This window comes from Drosophila willistoni, assembly GCF_018902025.1.
Source record: "Drosophila willistoni isolate 14030-0811.24 chromosome 2R unlocalized genomic scaffold, UCI_dwil_1.1 Seg167, whole genome shotgun sequence".
NCBI lineage: Eukaryota > Metazoa > Arthropoda > Insecta > Diptera > Drosophilidae > Drosophila > Drosophila willistoni.
The window spans coordinates 14,669,632-14,691,330 of NW_025814050.1; the positions used below are offsets into that span (position 1 = coordinate 14,669,632).

At 33.6% G+C, this 21,699-nt stretch overlaps 1 protein-coding gene across 1 annotated transcript in view; it reads right to left on the reverse strand.

Moving 5' to 3' along the window:
* Nucleotides 1-12,339, reverse strand: part of LOC6642002 (probable nuclear hormone receptor HR38) — a 42,531-nt gene extending 30,192 nt beyond the window's left edge. Inside the window, exon 1 of the mRNA XM_023175978.2 lies at nucleotides 12,287-12,339. The gene's annotated coding sequence lies outside the window, so the exon portion shown is untranslated. The remainder of the gene's footprint in view (nucleotides 1-12,286) is intronic.
* Between the last annotated feature and the right edge of the window lie 9,360 nt (nucleotides 12,340-21,699).

Below are 21,699 nucleotides of genomic sequence, written 5' to 3' on the forward strand. Positions count from 1 at the left end.
TCATTTAATTGGTTGTAAGTAAGAAGATAGTTTTTGTTGCTTTATATATGTATCTGCTTTTTTTTTGTTGTCTATATTCATCATTCCAGAGGAATCTGCCTATTAAATGTGAAATATAAAACTGGACATTATAAAGATGATGTCTTAAAATAGCTAAATTAGTGCTTTTCACTAAGAATTTAAGTTCATGACGCACTGGAATCGGAATTAGCAACAAACAAAATTGTTGTTTTTTTTATGTTTTTATATTAATTTTGTTTGCTGATATTGATAATAATTTGTTAAGAATTCGTATTTAATTGATGTATTAATTATCACTTCAATGTGACCAAAGAATTTGGTTTGAGTTTAACCAACTGCTGACTTAAAGATTCCCTATAAGTAAAAAAAAATGGGGGAAAAACTAAAATTTGATTCTTTTATAAATAACTTTTTGTCTTACATACAAATTGTAAAGAAAACCTCAATCTGCAGTAATTGATTAGTTCACTGACATCAAACATAAAAAAATAGGTGTTTAAAATATATTTTTGAGTAATCAAAGAAGGGAACTTGCCCTCTAAAGTATGCAGTGGGTGTTCAAAACTCTGAAATTTTTAAATATCCTGCAGATAAAAATTTTTCGATAAGCAATGTTTGCAACTAGTATAATTTTGTAGGTAACTGCCAAAAGTTTCTCATAATTCTGCAAAGGGGAATTCTTAAACTACTGATTGCATACATTAAGGGGCCAATTTCCAGCATTTCCTATTCCTACTTCCACAAATATTGTCGTAGTAAATAATTACACTGTAGAATACATTTCTTACGGCATAGATTCCCCAACAAAAGCTCTTTGCTCCCTAGGAAATCTGTATGAAAAATACAGATGATATCTCACAAGTGGGAGAAGCTTAGGTAAGGTTAACTGAGTTTTGCTTAGAGCCTCTAAAGAATTTATAACTTAATTGAAATGTTTAATTCCTGTCTTATGTTTATAGCTTTGAGGAATGTTACATATTTCGTTAAAATTGAATTGAATGCAGGAAATCCTCGAAGAAATTTTTCTCATGAAATTTTATCAGATAGTTTAAGCCAAGAAATCTCCAAGTTTAAGCCAAAAAATCGTCAAGTAACATTCAGTTTACAAGAGAGCCAAAAAGTCGTTGGTTATTTCATAGATTTAATGTCGCCCAAAAGCTAAAAACAAACCACAAAGCCATTTAGAACTTCAGGGAAAGCAACTTTAAAATCGCATTCTCAAGGCCCCTAAAAGTAGATACCATAAAAAGAACTTTTTGTTTCTTTGCAAAAAAAAAAAGAAGGCGTGTAAATATACATATATGTACATAAGTATATATACCAACACTGCAATGACTCTAAGGGGTAAGAGTTGTTGCTTTCTTCCCTTTTTTGGCGCGGGGGTTTTTTTTTGGGGCCACAAGTGTGAAATCATCATGGGGCTAAGAGAGAGAGAACAAGAGCGACAAGAGACAGAGAGCGAGCACGTGCAAGAGCAAGAGGGCAAAGCAACTAACAGACAGAGAGAGAGAGAGAGAGAGAGAGTAAAAGCCAAACGACCTTGAAAGCAAAAACGAATGCCAAGTGAGGGTCATGAGAGGGATGTTATGAGAGCCAGAAGAGGCAAAAAGAGAAGTAGCGAGGGGAGGCGTGTGCCGAAGTTTTTTACGGTGTTTTCTTTTTGGGGCTGGCAGCTGTTTTCGACCCCGACCTACAGACCTACGAGCCAACAAACATTTCAATGACGTCACAACGCCATGCCAAGTATTTTTAGGGTGGGTATGTCTCTCCCCCTTGCCGTGGGTGTGTGTTTGCACGCGTGTGTATTGAAATTTTCCCTTACGATTACGCCATCAACGTAACGTCAAGCCGGAAAATAGGTTTCACTTGTTTTTTTTTCGTTTTTTTTTTTTGTTTTCATTCTTCTTCGATTTTCACTGCTGCTCGGTTTTATTTTTGCACGTGAGCTGAAGCCTCTCTGACTGGGCTTGTTGCGTTTAAAAATAGTTTTTTTTTGGTTTGCGTTTTCTGCTTCCATTTAGCATTTATTTATTTATTATTATTTAATATGCGTACGCTAAAATGAGGGGTATGAGGGGGATAACAAATCCCAACCAACTTTCGTTTGCTCAACACTTGGTCTGTCTGCCAATCAAAAGCAAACTTCGTATTCGAAAAAATTGCAATTGCAATTGCAGTTGCAGTTGCAGTTGCAGTTGCAATTGCATCTTCAAGTGTGCGCCTACAAAACCAAACAGTCAAACAACCAAACAAACAAGTTACGCGCCAAAACATGAAATAAACAAGCCAATTGACAGTGGTAACCAACGAAAAAAAAACATAAAAAAAATACAAACAAAAAAGAAACCTAAAAGTTAATAAATATTGCATTCTCGACCAACGAAAATTGTATACACTTTACTATTAATTTAGAATTCAACTAACAATAAGTGAAAATTATGATTTTCACAATACTTTTAGAGAACTTCAGTTAGTTTTACAGTAAACTAGGAACTAAAAATGCAAAAATGAAGGGAATTAGCCCCCTAAAGTGTGCAATAGCTAGTCATATTGGCTTTGTAAACTTTTGAAAAATCCTGTGTATAAAAATGTTCCTCAATTGAAGTATTGTTTTTTAACTATTGATTAGGGGATGATTTTTCTCCATTTTATGATCTTGTATCATTCTTTGCAATAAACTGTCTTTAATGATTGCCAAACTGAAAGATAATTTTGATTTTCATGGTGGTTCAGGCATTGTCTACAAAAAAATTTAATTATTCCAGCAAAGACAACAAAATTATAGTTTTTTTATTTATGCACTTTACATTACTGTCATTATATAATAGTAATTAAACTGATTATTTTCTTCTATCTTTATTTATAAAACACAATATATGATTAACTTCCAAATTCAATAGCTGAAAGGAAAAAGGTTTGTTTACAATTCGAATTGTGGTTACTTGACTCTCTGTTTTCGATAAAACTTGGTATATATGAACTTAATTATGTACTATAGAACTACGACAAATAGGAGGAACATAAGGCTTAATTTTAGTTCAAAAGTAACATTTTGACAACAAGACAAACAAAATTGATTAATGATCCTTCTGTAGGATTACCAAAAGTATTTCCAAATTTATATCGTACCTCGTTTACGCTTTCAAAATTCAACTAAAACTAACCAACGAAAACGTCTGGCATAGGATAGAAGTAACTTAGATAGGTCAAACCCTTGATAGGATAAATGAACAAAAATAAGATACATAATATTCATATGTTGTCCAGTCCTTAGCTTTTTAGTTAAAAATGAAATTTTAGTTTCATTAGGAAATTATAGATTTTAATGTAATGATTTAAATTTTCAAATGAGAAGCTTTGAGATGATTTTGTTCTCCTGTGTTGGTAGTGATTTAAAATAGTATTTTAAAATAATTAAAGGTAAAGTTAAACTCATATAAAGAACAGTCATTTTAAAACAAATACTAAAAATATAATTTCAAGTAATCCAAGAGGCTAAGCCAAACCTATAAATAAATATTATACTTTTATGATTATATTTTATGAAACTTTTCCAAATTACTCAAATCTTCAGTAGCCAGTAGCATTCGAAAATTATGAGTGAATGGAGAATAGTAAATTTAATGTGCAACTTCCTCTAGCCTCTTGTAAGGGTATATCAACAAAAAAAAAAAAAAAAAACCAAAATAATCTTTAAACACTTTTAGTTTCGAGCCCAGCTTCAACTCCAACACAGGACAGTAACAACAAATTTGTACAACTTGTAGTTTGTTGTTGTTGTTGCAATTGTTGTAATCTTTTTTTTGGTTGTTGCTGCATGAATTTTCTTCGGGACAAGAACGGTTTGTAAGACACGGAGGAATGGAATGAAGCTTGGCTGGCATGGGCACATCCAAAACGACACAACGAAGACGAATCTTCTATCCGACAACAGTTGCTATTAGCAAACAATTTTATTTTATTTCCAATGTTTTTTTTTTATGTTGTAGTTTCTTCTTTTTTTTTGTTTTTTTAGACGCACATTACAACACCAAAACAACATGATGAAGGAGTAGGAGGAGAAGAAGGCGGTGGATGAGATCTTGCAAGTTGCAAGAGGAGTGAACTGTGGGAAGGGGAAGAAAAACTTGTTAGCTTGCAGCTTCTTACTAAGATTTTGATTTTTATATTATTATTATTATTATTTTTTTTTTTTTGTTGTTGTGGAGGTTTTTCCATCATTTGTGGACGTTGCTCACATTCGTCATGGCGCTTTGGATCGTTTATTGCTTAAAGAGAAACACAACTAACAAATAATTAAAATAATCAAATTAAACAAGCCTTCATTATGGGCAGCAAAGTTTTTTTTGGACACATTTTGTTGTGTTATAAGAAATTCTTAGCTTATTTGTGAGGAAAATTTTTGAAATGCTGCAAAAAAGTTTGATTGAAATTTACGACTTTGATTTTGAGTTAAAATAATTTGTAATTTGATTGCGTAAAAAGACATCTTAATTGTAGATAGTTAACCATCTACATGATGGTCAGTTGGTGTATTGAAGTTCTGTTTTTAAAGACCAAAGCAATCAGCCAAAAAGATAGTTAAGAACTTTATATGCCCTATGAAAATAGACATATTTTTCGATTGCATAAGAGAGTTTACAAAACTTCAATAAAGTCTCTTAGAATTGGCAGCAAAAGGTTTGCATAAAATTTTCCTTGTTTGAAACCTTATTCATTGATAATTTCTTAACAATTGGCAAGCTGATTGTTTGGTTTCTTTTTTTTTCGTTAAGGTCTAAAGAGGTTACAACCACGGCTTTTGTGATTCATAATTCAAGGCAAGAGAGACCCAAGAGACCCCAGACTCTAAACTGTTTGACTGATCGCCGTTCAAAGGCCGAGCCATTCCTCAACATGCAAAAACCAAATCAAAGCCATCAGCTCATCAAGTGCATGGCAAAATTAGGAAACCAAATATAAGAAGAAACCAAAACTAGATATAAACAAATATATATATATACATATGTATAAAACTTAAAGAAAAACGAGGCAGCAACAACAAAAATAACAATGATCAGAGGCCAACGGCCAGGCAATCCAATCAGTTTCAAATTAAGGTTTACATATGCAACGCCAGCAGCCAAAATACAGCCAAAATTGACCAATGACCAACTAACTAAAAAAAAAAAAATAAAAATAATCTTTTTTTTTTTTTTAAATAAAAACCATAAAAGCAAAAAGAAAAAAAATACTAAGAGACTTGAAAACCTGCTGGCTGAACTCTGGCGACGCCTCGAAAATGCATTCCCATGAGGCAGCCACTGATCATGATGATGATGATGATGACGTTGACGATGATCAAGATGCTAATGATGTTTCTCTCTCGCTCTGTCTGTCTCCTAGTCTCCTATCCAAATCCGATAATTATCCGAACTGCACGTTCTTTGCATGCCAATGTGTGACACCGGCCGCGTGATTTGGCGAGGAGGACAATGCACTCAGCATCGCCAATTGAAAAGCGAAATCGAAATCGAATTCAAAATCAAAACACAACAAACAATGCGGAAAACGAAACGATCCCCAAACTGAAATAAGCTATCCGGACACATGACCTAAGCACACACACACACACACACAGTAGTATCTAGCAATCTATCAGATGGCTCTAACTATATCTATGCTGGGGCTAAAAGAATGCGTTGTTGCTTCAAAACACAACTAATTAAGTGGCAATTGGTTTAAAATTAAGTTAAAAGCAAATAAATTTAGAAAATTATTTTAGCAATGCTATGCAGACTTTACGTTTTCCGTATTCACTTTGCTGTTTTGGTGTGTAAAAATACAACTTATATATCAATTACTAACTAAATATCAATTAGAAGAAATACATTCATTTAGGGGATTTAGGAGTACCCATTATACTGAGAGTGGATACTCAATCTCTTAGAAAGAACTATTAAGGGAAATTTGTATGAATTATGAGTTTTAAGACTTGATGGTTATATGTAAGAAAATCTTTAAGGGGAAGTTGCTTCTCATTAACCTTGAATATACATATAGACATAAATACAAATACAAATACAAATTCAAATGCACTATGAAGACCATTTTTACTATTCATCATGTGAATAAAATAACCAACAAATTACAGAAAAAAATTGTTCCATTAAGTTATTTAGTAGCCGAGAAAATCAGAACTAAAGTCAAAAAAAAAAGTCTTAAATTGGTGGCCGCCACTGTATATACAAATTAGATACAAAAAACTTATTGCATTTCAACAATACTTTACATTTGTGTAGAAACTTATTTGTGAATTTGATATTAATATTTAATAACCCTTTGATTGAGCAGGATTATGGTGACTTATAAGAGTTTTCTTTTACGCTTCATGAAGTTGTAATTCCCAACTAGTTTCAGCATTGAACTTTTAGTAGAGCATTGCAGTTCTCCAATAGCTGTTGATCAGGGAACTTGATATTTCTTTAAATAGTGCTTAATAGGCAAAATGCTTTTTTCAAAGAATTGAAATAACAATAGAATAAAATTATAATAAATGCTTTATAGTGTTGAGCATGACGAAGGATCAATTGATTACCATTCCCATATGTATTAATGTAGTCAATCAAAATGGATTACTATCCTCTTATTGATATTTCATGATCTTATTAATACAATTGAAAGGAGTAAGACCAAAGCGTGTGAACAAATTGTGCAAATAGAAATAATTCAATGTTTAATTAATAACAAATAACACACACACACACACACTTATCCGTACAAAAAAACACACAAGTCTAAATACAATCAACAATATAATAAAATACAATTTATTTAAAATGAGGGGCGAAAAAAAAGATAAAGACAATCTATAATTATTACGTAATTGAGGTTTGGTTCCCGCAAATTTTCATCTTTTGTTTATCAAACTGGAACTGATGTTTTGGGTTTTGGGATTTTGGTTTGAATCTTGGCTATGATTTTTTATGCTCGTCTTATTGTTGTTAATATTTTAGCCATCGATCAGACAAGACAATAATGCCATGGCATGGCACCTCATCTACGCCCTCTGCCTTGAATACCACCGTTGCGACGTCCCCTCTCCCCTTGTGTTCAGTTCATTTGTCTACCTGTCTTTGCAGTTTTGTGGTTATAACATAAAAATTCGCATAAATCAACACAAATAATTAAGCAGTCGCAGAGCAATCTCATAAGACGCTAATATTGAAGAGCTATAGCTCATCGTCATCAGATTCACAATCAGACGACGAGCATAGAGAGATAAATTAGCAAATGATTTTTCGATTTTTTTATTTTTGGTCGTTTTTTTTTTATTTTTTACGTCTTTTTGTGGTTTTTGGTTGTGAAAATGAAGAGCAAAAGTGGTTTTCTGTTGTTTTATGTTTTTTTGTTGTTGTTTTTTTTTATTAACAAAAAAGTGTAAGTTTAAGCGAAAGAAGAAAGAAATGACTATGAAAGTTTATTTAATTCTAATAATAATGATAATTTGAAATGATTTTCGAATAAATTGTAAGCTGGCTTGAAAAAGTAATCTAAATTTTCGTTTTCAAACAGAAGAATCAAACAAAAAATCTGTTTGATTGTAGAGGAATTTTAGTTCTAAATTCTAGACACAGTTTGTAGTTAGTTAAGTCATTTGCAATTAATTTGTTTATTAACTTCTCTTTGATATATTGGTCATTAATATTATAAGCAAATTAAAATTCGCTTGAAATCAAAAGACACCAAACAAAATGTCCCACTTTATATTTGAGCAATTATTAAAGTACTTATTCAGCTGTTTTAACAGTACATAAAATTATGTGCAACAGCGTTTAAATTTGAATACATACATATGTTAAACTAACTTCTATAAATTGAACTTGTTAGTTGACCAAATGCTGAATGTTTTTTTAGAAAGGAAACTTGGGTATAAGGTAGGTCTTTTGATAAGTATGAAATATATGTATGTAGGTAGAGCTTATTTAATTTTTAGGCTGATCCTTTGAAGTTCTTTAGATTCTGAGGTCAGATCATATACAAAACTATCTTTAAGTATATTGAACGACTTGGCAAAGCTCAAAATTCAGAATGTTTCAATATTTTATGTTGAGAGTAAAAAGACTTGGAAACTTGTATCAGAAACTTTGCAATGGCCTTAAGCCCCAAATCAGAACCTCTTGCCTCATTTGATCATTGCACAATAAGATAATAAAAAATAATTTAATTGCCAGTAGAACTGTAAAGACAAATAACTTACTAAAAAGTATTCATTTCAAAAGGATTAGCAAATTGTGACATTATTAAACGCTTTCAATTACAATTATTACCTCTTGAGAGACCATTTTTATTCACAGTGCAACCTTTATCAAGAAACATTTTGATGAATTTAACAAATTATATGCTAGTTGGTTTTAGCCATACGAGAATGTCTTAGACATACACAATTTGGCATGTTAAAAGGCAACCAGGTAACGCCTCACCTGCTACACCTGCGTTAATCGGAAGAGACAAAAAACAAAAAGAAAAGCAACACACACAAAATATAAAATAAAAACAAAACGACAGACTACTGGTCTTTAGGTGGCTGTAAGACATAAAAACCGGTGTGAGTGTGAGCCAGAGAGTTATGGATGAGAGAGAGGGAGATTCAGAAACTAACAATCTTCATCTTCACAATGGCCATCCCGACAGCTGACAAAAAGATAACTCAAAACGCACGACGGATCGTGCAAAAAAACAATAGACTATAGTCTTATAGCCGGCAGTAGCTGGGATGTCATAGATATGCGAGAGTATTTGCATCATTTATCATGCTCATATTGCTTGGGGTCAATTTGGAGAGGGAAGATCAAGACAACGTAAGAAGAAAGAGATTCATCTAAAACCACCCAAAAAAAAAAAAAACAACAACTACAAATCAACAAAACGAAATAAAAAACACTTTTCAAAAAAGAGCTAATGCAAGATAACTTGATATATGTTGAAATTGCAATTGGCTACGCCCCAAACGAAGAGGCTGTAAGATTTCTATACGTATACAGGGCGTATGATTAATATAAACAACCAAAAAAAAAAAAAAGAAACGAAAGCAAAATGAAATTTCAACGTTATTTTTTTTCACACGCCAAAAACTTACACAAAATGACTCGTGATTATTATTTTTACAATATTCGCTGTCTCATTGCAGGTCAAAAACAAAAATAAAAAAAAACAAAATATATAATAATAATAATTGGCGACGTCATCAGCACGTGGGCATCGAAAAATCTAACACAAAAATAAAGATATATATAATGCATATATATCTAATAAATAGATGAATGCATTTTATAAGTTGACGCATTTGCTTTTCCACTCCACGCTCTTTCACAAAAAGTTTTCCCTCTTTCTCTATTTGCTCATTTCGTCATTTTTAGGATGAAAATTTTGGGCACTGAAGAAAAAATAATGCACTAGGAACCTAGTGAAATGAAGAAAATTTAAATTTAATAAGTAAATTTTTTTTTTTTTAAATTTTCCATGGAAATTGATTTGAAAATAAATAAAACTTTACAATTAAATTTTTTGTTTTTCATTATCAAAAACTTTATATATTTTTTTCTCAGTGTAAATATATATTTATATTTTATTGCATTTTCTTAGTCTTCTTTCTCTTGATGACGTGTGTTTGGTGTTTGGGGGTCCCGTGTCGCCCGTCTAATCCGTTAAACTGGCTGTAACAATTTACATTAGAATTTCATGGCCGCATCATGGCGTCATGATCCGTCCCCGTTTTTCTGGCCACTAACCGAGTGGTTTTTAATCTGGTCATATGCTCTAAACTGCATCTTTGCCAATTTGTTTTGCTTTGGTTTTTTGCCCTCAACCATTGACTTTTGGCGCCACTAACAAAATTTTTTTTTTAAAACTCTCACTTTGTTTTTAATTGTTTGGTATAGATTGCAATAAGTTTTGATAGTGTATGTTTGTTAATTTATATTGTTAAGGTTTCTTTACTCCCTTTGTGTGTGTTTTGTTCTTGTTTTATTTATATATTTTTACCTTTTGCTAAGTAGCACGCTGATGTGGCATATGCATATTAAATTTTGTTTTGAATATAATTAATAGGACCTAGGCTGGCTTTTTATATTAAATATGTTCCGATTGACTATATATATTAGCATGTAAGTCTATTTGAAGAAGGTGTGTATTGGGGGTGCAATTTTTTGTATTTTCTAAGGTAAGTTAAATAATTAAGGGTTTTCTAGTAGAGGATCCTTCTAAGACGGACTTAAGCTCATTCTACTTAGAATCAAACCATAAAATAAAATAATTCATTTATGAGGAAATGTTCTGACATTGGTTTGTTTTATATATTTTGTCTATTTTTATTTTTTACCGTCTTGAGTACTATAATTATTATGAGTTTTATGGGCCTTGAGTAAAATTAAGCCAACTTCAAAATGCTCTTTACCTACTTTCATGTAGTTGAAAAGGGACAACCTTGTTGAATGTATAATTTTTCAGTTATTTTTTTAAGAGTTTAAATTAGATGTTATAAATAGAGACATAGATGCTTTTCCTCTTCTATAGTGAATCATTAATTTGACTCGTCTATATATTAATGTGGATATACCATAGACAAATCTAAGGACACAAGTGAAAATTTTCTCTCTAAAGTATGTCAAAGAAGTTGCCAGCTTAAAAAAATTAAAAAAATAAATTTTGTATGCACTGTAACTAAAAATTGTCTATAAACAGTAGTTACATCAATGACCAAAGGATATTTCCAAATTTCTCTCTTATTTTATGAAGAAAAATTCTTTGGCTTTATGTTGTGCATAGTTTAAATGAAAAATTCCCAAACTTTATAAGTTTAAATCAATCAAAATCCATTATTCTGATGAGATCACATATTTTTGGGGCAGAAAATAATAAAAATATGTATACACTTAAATTTCACCAAGGATATTTCACAGTCACTTGTAAAGTTTGGTTAAAAGTTAATGAAAAACAAATAATTCTAATCTTCATTTTTTTCGCCACCTGCTGCTTTGATCTCTGCAATGATATCATTGCATTTCCTCATACTCATTTCCTACACTTTCGCCATTTTATGTTGCTAATAATAATAGCAAATGCAATGTCTGGCTAACCCTTACGATATTTGTATAGTGCATTGTGTGCAGATTATAAATCATTTTGCCCTCGGGTCTCTGGCGTCTGCTTTGCTGTCTACTGCGTTGCATTGCTGACGCTGGTAAATATGTTTACATCGTGCAATTGGGACGAGTGGAAAGGAAAATGCATAGAAAAAACAAAAAAAAGAAAATCAAAGAGTAGAAGAAAACACAAAAAAAAAAATGTATATATAAAGACGACAACAAAAATGAAACCCTCATTTGAGTATTATTTGCTAAATATTTTCACCGTTTTTAGGATGTGTGTGTTTTTTGTTGTTTCGTTAAGAAAATTTATGTAGTCATTGTCTGTACAAAGATTTGGCAATGCGTCGTATGCGTGATATTGCGCATACGCAACGTTCGCGATTAATAGGATTAGAAACCGACACCAGCATGAAAAAAGAAAAAATAAAAAACTAAAAAAATTACATACATGTATAACTGGATAATGATGATGATGAAGATGATGAGGAGGACGGCGACGAGGACGAAGACAACGGCGAATTGGAGGAGAAATTGTTGTTGGTATTTGTGTTGCCGGTGGTGGAGGAACTGCAGCAGGTTAAATGGCTAATATCACAACCATCAGGGAATAAATTGCGACAGGGATAAATCAGAGGCGGTGGCAATGGCAATGGCAACGGCAGCGGCAACGGCAATAATGTTTGCTGATTTTGATTTAAATTTTGTCTATAGCAGGAATTATTATTGATCTCATAATATTGTTGGGGTAATGTTGCATATAATGCCGATTCGCATTTAATGGGCATATGGTTTTGTGTGGCAGCACCTGCTGCTGCTGTTGTTGCTGTTGTTGTTGCAGCTGCTGCAATTTGTTGTTGGTGTTGTTGGTGTTGGTGTTGTTGAAGCTGCTCCTCTTGCTTCACCACAATCAAGGAAGCAAGACGATCGCGCATTATAGTTAAGTCTTTTCTTGGGCTTTAAGTAAAGTCTCTATTATGATGATGTCAAATGAACACTTAGCATAGTATAACATAAAAAGGATACACATAGGACAACAGAACAGAATCACGCACGCACAGACACACATAGAACACACACATGAAACATTTAAATAATTTTCATAATATATATATTTTTTTTTTCTTTGGATTAAGCACCTGTTTGGCGCCCTAGAAGGCGCTTGAGATCCAGCACGATAATTTCCGTAATGTTCTATCCGCTCCTCTTCCTTTTTTTTTTGCAGCCACAAGTATTTAGTGCTTAACCAGAAGTTGTTCGTGTTGTTGTAGTTGTTGTTGTTGGCTAGCAAAGTTAAAGCAAACTTTGCCTTGATTTGTATTAAAGTTGTAATCAGGCCTCTTGGACATGTTGTTATGCGTTTTGTTGTTGTTTTACAATTGTGTCCTTGTCCTTAAACTTGAACTCGCGATTTTTTGCTATAAATTTTTGCTCTTGTGTTGGCGTTTGCGCATTGCCCCAACTGACGACGTAATGACTTACACACTCAGTGTATATATATATATATCGTAGTATATATATATATAAATTTCTATTTTTTTTTTTTTATATATAGTTGTAGTGGGAGGCACAAGGACGTTGCTTAAAGTTAAAACACACACACGCACACTTACACAAAGACACACTCGCGCTTAGAAAACTTGTTCAAAATGCTATTTTCAATTACAAAATTGTTCAGAGAGTATTTCAAAAGGAAATTAAGCATACGCAATGTTGTACCACAAAATTATTATAACACATACGCCGGCTACCGTTTCCGTATTCGAATTTTGTTTTCAACAACTTGTTGCTACAAATATATATTGTATATATATATTTAGAGATTTGTATAGTTAATACTGTTTGAACGATTTTTGTAAGTGCCGTTTAAATTAGTTCTTTATTGTGAGCAAAATGTTTGAATTCTTTTTCAAAAGTTTCTTAAATGATTTTAACTGATTTTTGTTATACGCTTAGTTTATTTTTTTGCTGTGAGAAAAATGGTTGTTAACAATGCGGCGTCTATGACGCGACTGAACTTATCTTTACGGTTACACGCGACTATATTCAAAGCGTTGCCGTTGCCGCTGCCACAGCTGACGCTGACTGCAGGCCAGCGAGAGCGAGAGAGAGAGGGCCAACGAGAGCGAGCGAATAGGCGAGAGTAAAAGTGAGAGAGTAAGAGTGGGAGAGAAACACGACCTACCTTGGTTGTTTTTGGTTTTATTCCATTCGGCATATTAGCCAAAGCCGAAGCTCTTTCGGACTGGCTATTACGTCATTCCCATTTAGCCAAGAAAACCTCATCAGTTTCAGCTCGTGCGAGAAAAATCAATGACGTCGTTTTAAGGGCGCTTGCGCCAGACAAAAAAACAAAAGAAAAAGGAAAAACTACCAACAATACGCTGTACACACACAGAGAGAGATATATCTGTATATGTGATACCGACTAGCAGCAAGCGAAAAGGAAAACGGAAATAATTTGCGTCATAAAACTCACTATGTCTGTCTCTGTCAGACACATTTTGGTCTGCAAAAGATTGATTATTTCTCACCTGTTCCATTCTAACCGCCCACTTGGTGGTCGCATCCTTCAAACTCCTTCCAAACGTGTTAACTTACATTAAATATGTTTGTGTGTGGGCAGCAGGAATTTCGCTCCTCTTTCAGTTTATGGTTAGGGTTTCCTTTTCACAGGATTTCTATTATTCTGTGTGTAGGTGATATCATAAACACACACATACACTCACTCACACACACGTGCTTATATATAAAGTTAGGTATATACTGTACCATGATACCATATCAAGTCGTAAGGATTTTGCACATAAAAACTATTCAAGCTTTTTTCAAGTCAACCTGTTCCATCTAATGCTCTTTGTTGTCTTACAAGGACTTAACTCTGACTTTGGCATATCAAGGGTATATAAACTTCGGTGCTCTTGATGCCGTGGTTTCATGTTTTTACTTAAGTGGGCAGGTTACCCAGCTAAGAAAATTCAAAGGAAAAATAACAAAATTTTAGCGAATTCAAAAAGAGATTTCTCGAAGATGTTTAAGCTAGACACCAGATCAAAGACATAATAAAGTAGGTGTAATTTATGAATGCTAATCGAAATAATAAAAGAGTTTGCTGACAGAAAATTAACCAAGAGATCTTGTATTTAACTAACAATAAGATAGTTTGCAATTATGTAAGGTGGTTTTAATTGCAACATAAAATTTAACAAATTTATGAACAGTTAAAAAATGATGTTCATCGACACATTTTTTTTTAATATATGAACACTCTCTTAGATTTAATGATAGGTATTAGGTACTTATATTTTTTATTTTTATATATTTATATACGCGATTTGCCGTTAAACAATAAGCAAATGGTCTAAAGTATCTACAGCAAGTTCAATTAATGGCGAACTAAATGGTAGGTCAATTGGGTAAGTTCGCTTAAGTGGTTATGTCTGAAGTGTTGAGGGAAGGTGAATTTTCTAGAAGGGAGGGAGGTGAATTTTCTAGATTTTCAGTTCACTTTTAGTTTAGGCTTAATGTCTTAAGCAGCATTGGTCGCTAAGTATTTGAATCTCTATTCTTATAAAGGTCTTTAGCCACAAGGAAGGTTGTACAAATCTACATGATATTTTATTTTAAAATCTTAAAAAAAAAAAATTCTCCAATTTTATATTAAAATTAATATGAAAATAAATAAAAGTAAAGAACATTTTCCAGCCATGAGAAAAGAACAAGACAGCTCATGACAAAAAGTATTAAATTCAAAACTCGAAACAATATAAATGATCAATCCGAACACAAGTAATTATTAAAAGGCTTATCCTAAGTGGACAGTAAAGCCAGGGTTGCAAATTATTGTCCAGTTCAGAGTGCCGAGTACAGAACTTTTTCTATATTTTGAAATAGGAGTATCTAGGTTTTCAAAATGCAGGAAATTCGCTAAATTAGCTTTTAAAAAGTTATGGAACTGGTAAGCATACCTATCTATAAAGGAGGTTTGCATCGTTAGCCATTCTCTACTTACAAAAAATTTGAAATATTCTTTATAGATAACAAAAAGATATTGCCTATTGCATACTTTAGGGGGCAATTCATCTCCATTTCGCATACTTAGATCCCTGAAAACAGGTATTGAATTGAACATAAAATCGTTGTGGTAATAAAATGTTTAGTCTAATGTAATTTATTAATATAAATGTATAAATAATTTAAATAATGTTAATAGAAATAATTTCGATTAAAAATGACAATAAAAACTTTATACATATTACAATAGGTTTAAAACTTTTAATTTATTTTCGAAATGAACACGATTTCTATATTTTATTTTTTTTTATGGGTCACTGGACGTCATATTTTTAATTTTTAATGGCAATACTTTTACTGCTCTTCACAAATAATTCGTTTTAAAGCATTTGTACTTTGACTTTAGCTATTTATTTTCTGGAGCAAACTTTTGCGGAAATAAATTTCTAAGTTCGTTCAAATTTAGAAAATCAAAGCATAAATCAAAATGAGTATTTTTTTTTTATTGTTTAAATGAAATTAATGCACTTTACCATTGACACCGGCGTTTGCAGCTCATAAACACGATCAAACGAGCAAGTTGGCCTCTCTTTGAGCTCTCAAGCTGAGATCGACGCTGAGGCCGACAGAGCGGAGCTTGGAGAGTCGAGTGAGAGTCAAGAGACGAAGTCAGAGACAAAGTCGAAATCTGAGGCGGTGTCTCTTAGTAGGTGAGGCCGGTAACGTTTTTTAGTTTTCGTTTTCGTTTGCCTTCGTGTGTTTGGTTGCATTCGTTGTGGCTATTTTTAGACAGGTTCCAAGCCACGTTTTCTAACTGTTGTTAGCGTACGCGAGAAAAAGAGAGTGTGTGTCAGAGAGACAGAAGGAGACAGAGAGAGAGAGATGTAGAGGCGGATACTGATGCTTGGGACAAACGTGAGATCGTCGTCGTCGTCGTTGTTGTTGTTGCTAGAGTCGGCAACTTGGGCGCAGTGGCTCTTCCTTTCGTTTTAGCTAGATTTTTTTCCCATAGTGCTATAACTATTCCGTTTGTAGATCGGCTTTGACTTGATGCATGCTGAAACAGGAGAAGGGGCAAGGTGTGGGATGGGGCCCAAGTTGCTGCTTCAACTTGGTGTGGCTTCTCGTGTACATATATATTAGTTGGCTGTTTTTTTTTTGTTTTGTATTATTTTTGGGAGCGACGCAAGTGGAACTGGTCTGTGTTTTGTGGCATGCATCGTGTATGTATATGCAATGCCGTTGCATACAGTGAAGCAAAAACATTGAAAAATGTTCCACAAATCTGGAATTTAAATGGAAAACTAATTGTGTCAAACTTGGAAAAGATTTTGTTTAAAAATTCCTTTATATAGAATATTATGGTTAGTTAGTTTTAAATCCGTTAAAAAGAAAACCTTGCTTAAATATAATAAGTAGAGAATGTTCAAGTTTTAACTAAGGCAATATTCAAAGAACCTGTGAAACGTTATGCGTTATAGTAGAACATGAATGGTTTGGCCGTTGTGAATTAAAATTTGAAACACTTCAGAATTATAAATACCGAAAAAATTCAAGTTCTTTTTCGTAAAATTAAACTCCCTAACCAAAAATTAACAAGGTTTGATACAGTTAAAGGAGGTCAAAATCTAGATAGATGAACACATTTTAACATATTTTATGAAAAACTTTGTCACTCTTTTGTTAATGGAGTAGAGCAATGTTCGGCACGGTCCATTCCCCAGACTAGGTCCTAGCTCTGCCGCAGCGCTGCCGTCTCACATACACTATAAATGCGCTTGTAGGTTCGGCAACGGCACTTCGGAAACAATTCGACTCGTGCTTGTCAGAAAAAAATTATTATCAAACATAAAAAATTAGTCCACATGTCAAAAAAACACTACTCAGTAGAGGCTTTAATTTTCCCAAACAATTTCTCATGCGCTTTTATTCCTGCTTTCTTGAGATAATGAGAAAATTTAGACTAATTACATACCCAATCAATGTTGAAAGACATTAAATAAACTTAAAATTTGTTCATAATGAAAAAGAAATTTAAAAACAGAAAAAAAGATGTGGAAGAATCGTAATTCGTTTGACACTTGTTGTTATTGAAAATATTCCACGATGTCATAAACTATTTTTCATTCATTACTCATATTCCTTGAACCACTGTCAGCTGTAGAGGTTGTTCCTAGTGTTGACTGCTGGTTGGCCAAACAGGGGGAGTCGGTGGGCCTGGTTGCTTTGGCTTGACCCGCTCGTGGCCCCAAAAACTACATGCTAGGCATCAGCATCAGCAGCAGCAGCAGCAGCTAAGCTTTGCGTTGGAGTTTTTGTTGTTGGTTTGAAGTTGAAGTTTGTTTGAAGTCGCTTCCAAAGACTTTGTTGCCGCTGTGATTCTTGTTGTTGTTGTTGCTGTTTGCTAGTGGTTTTATTGGCTGTATTAAGCATGACATGCCAAGCCAAAGTCGAAGGAAAAGAAGACAAAAAAAACGAAACGAAACTTTGGCACTCCTTGCTTTTGTCTCTGCCTGGGCCTTTGTCTATTTCGGTTTTTTTTTTTGGTTGCGATGATATTCTAAATGTGCTGAGCCAAATTTGCTTCGTTTTGCTACGTCTACTTAGAGTGCTGTTGTTGTTTTTGGAGTTGTTGCTCTTTTTGGTGGGTTTTTTTTTTTGTTTTTTAATGCATGTATCATTTTCGCATCGTTGGCTCTGAGAGTTCGTGAGTTTAATTTAAGGAATTTTTGCTCTTTTTGATTGCTATTTAAGCTTTGATTTCTGTAAGGTTTTGGTTTTCTGTAAATTTCAATTAGCATGCGGCACTTTGCATTGTTGTTGCCGTTGTTTCAGTTGTTGCAGTTGTTGCATTTGCAACGGCGCCTCTTGATTCATTTGCATAAATTGGTTTTTCTTTGGCCAAAAAAATTCGCCAACCCTTTTAGACAAAACCGAAACTGCTTTTACTCCTGGACATGCCCATTTACCATAGTGGTGAAACGACGATGACGACCCAACCTTTCGTTGGCGTTGACTTGATTTGTGCCTGCAGGTGCATTTTGTGGCGAATTATTGTCATTATTTTTGGTTTTTTATATTTTCTTCTCATTTTTTTTTTTGTTTTTTGCTATTAATATTTGTAACTATTTTTTTGTGGCTTTGTTGTTTAAAAATATTTCGTTGGCAATTTTTGGCTATTTTACAATTTTAAACGACTATATAGACGTACATGTAATAATATCAAGTATACGCCCAATTGACATGACTCTAGAGAGCTTGGGCCTCATTTTCCTTTTCAATGAATGTGATGAAGCAATGCAAAATGTTTTGGTTATTACTATAAAAATTGTAAGTGTTTCTGTTGTTGTTGTTGTTGCCACCAGGTTGTTAGCCAGATGATTTACGGACTCAACGCTAAACATTATTATTTTTAGCATAAATAAATTTAAGATTCGTGGATGAAGTTGAAATATTAGTCAGCTTAAATTGCAAAAACAAGAATTTTGATTATGATTATGCAAAACTTGAAAGACGAATAGAATTTGTATGGCGATAGCATGGAAAACTGGTAATGATAATCGAAACGAATCTCGGTTTGTATTAAGAAATGCCTAATTACTTTTAGTTTAAACGCATCTTTAATGGCTCTGTCTATAAAAACGTATTTTTCCAGTTTAAAAAGGGAATTAGCCGACAATTTTTTAGAGAGAGTTTTATGTTTTAAGCTGTTAACTAACTAACTTGGGGGTTCACTCGATTGCTTACATATTCATTTACTCACTTACTCACTTGATCAGTTATTCACTGAATTTCTTACTGCAAAATATCGGAGAAAACTGCTGGTAATGATAATAACTTTTATATGATCAACGATTTCTCTATTCTCCTTTTGGCAATGGTATACAAAAATATATCGGAGAACAAGGTCATTGGACATGTTCCCTCATCCCCTAAAGGCTGTTGCCCATTTATGCTGACTTAATCATGAGCCATCTCTAATATATAGGTAAGTATATGCCTTTTTCATAATCTCTTACAAGTTTTTGTCTTCTTACAAAGTTTCATTTCCCAAATGTTTCTTTCTTTCTATCATCCCACTATGAAAAAAAGTTCATTAAAGAACCTTGAGACAAATCGACCCACTCACATCTCTTAGCTTTCCTGTACGACCTTGAGGTACACAAACTTTATTTTCTTTTCTCTCTCTCTTACACTATTATTGTGTTCGTAAATGAAATCCCTACGCAACAATCGACACGCAAACGGACGTAAACACTGACTGAAAGCGGAACTGAAGGCACCCAACGATGTCGGCATTGATTTTATGGTCTGCTTCCGTTATTGCGTCTCGTCTTGACCGCGTCAGAGGAGCTGCCTGTCCCTTCTACCTGCCTCAAACCACCAATAGAACGAGGAGCTTCAAAGAACCATCACGTTTGTTCCATGTTCGTCACGCACGCCTCAAAGTAGGCAGCAGTTTTGTTGGTTGTTGTTGTTTTTGCCATTTTATCTCTGTATTTTGATTCGCTCCATTAACTGTGTACACTGTACACAGTGTTCACGCTGTCTTATCAGAGGAATGGAATTGATTGACTCAAGCCTCCCCAGCAGCAACAACAACAACGACAAAATGTGGGTATGACGTCTGCCGGCTTTTTAGGTGCGTGCAGACCTACGTGTGTGTTTGTCACTGTGGTGGGACTGTGTGTGTGAGTGTATGTCTTTGACCTCAGCGGGGCAAGCCCAAATTATATATCTATATGTTGGCTATTACGTATGTATATATACATGTGTGTGTGTGCAGTGAATTGATAGTAAAATCAATATCAATTTTTTTTTTTTGAGGAAAATGTAAGGGAAAACCTATACATATAGATTTGTGATTGAGGTATTTACTTCAGTTGATTGAACTGTAGAGATTTTCAAATATTAGTTAATTAATTATCCAAATTCTTGATAAAAACCCTAATATTATGTCCTTTTTTTATGCCTCATTAAATCAAAAATTATATTCAAAATTTTGAAGTTTTTGTTGAGTTTCTTTAAATAGGGCAGAATCTATAAAGCTTTTAATTGAAATCAATTCTCTATAAATATAGTTATAGTGTTGAGAGCCATATTTTAAAGCTAGTGTTGGTAAATGTTATGTGAAGTAACCACTGAAGCTGTGGAATACTCTGTCTTTATGAAAAATTATACCTTTAGATACGTCTGCCATAATATTGGTATTTGAAATATTGCTTTTACATGATGACTCAGCACTGTTGCTATCATTACTTTGGTATATAATAATTAGCTCTGATATCAGGGTGATCACAGCTAATTTATCTCGCAGAATTCTGAATTAGCCAGAAATTTTCTACAAATTTAACACTAGAAAATGTTAAAAACTTAGAAATGAGAAATCTGAGAGTGAACGAAACAAATATTAACCATTATTAACCATGATTGTCAGTATTACCACCTTCATACTCTGTTTAGGAATATGCCTATGACTAGTCTAAAATATTTGCAAGAATGTACAGCCATGTAAATACCTCAAAAACTGATTTAAAGTATGCAGTAAAAGCATTTGTGGTTGTTGTGTAATGCTGTGGAATGCATGACAGAAATTGTATACTTTTTGCACGCAAATATGTTCTTGGTCGCCGGAAGTAACGGAGACCGGAAGTAAACGTATGTCACCAACAAAGAGAAAATTTTGTCATCGTAAAGATAAGTTTGCTCGGACTTGCACCCACTCGCTTGGGTTGATGTGAACAATGTTTTGTGGGAGGAGGTAAATAAAAAAAAAGGTAATTCACATAGATGTATGTATATGATCATTCAATAATAAATGACATAATAATTAAAAATTATTCTCACTTTTTGAAGTCTCTAGGGACTTTCCAAAAAGTATCCTTTGAAACAAAAAATTCAATGATGACAAATTATCAAATCATGTGCCTACTGTTAGCCTTAAATCTAATCTGTCTTTTCTAAAATTATTTCCATTTAAAATTCATGAAAAAAAACAGCCTTGCCTAGTCGCTGCAAATGGAAATAGAAATAAATGGTATGAGAAAATTGGTTAAAGTAAAGGTGGACCAATTAACATTGTCGGGTTATCAATTTCCAGCGATAATTGCCATGTATTATTTATAGTCTACCGTTTGGCGGTTGGGCCCGCCACTTCTAACAAATGCCCCAATGACGTCACATTTAATCAATAAAAAACAAAGACGTCATAAGTTTGGGCGGTTGTGGCTTCAGCAACTGCAACTACAACAACTGTAGTGGCCGTGTCGCGGACATGCGCACTGAAGCGAACCAGACAACATGAATGAATGAATGGCAACAACAGCAACAACAACACCTGCCAGGTGAGTAGGCATCGGCATCGGCAGCGACTACGACGGCAGAAAAACAAAACGCCGGCCGGCAACGTCGACGTCGTCGTCATTGATCCATGGCGAGACCGCAAAAGAGAGAGAAAGAGTGAGTGGAGGGCAGAGACCAAGTCATGACGTCGTTGTTAATATAGTGTGGTCTCATTCTTGTGTGACGTCATATGTAA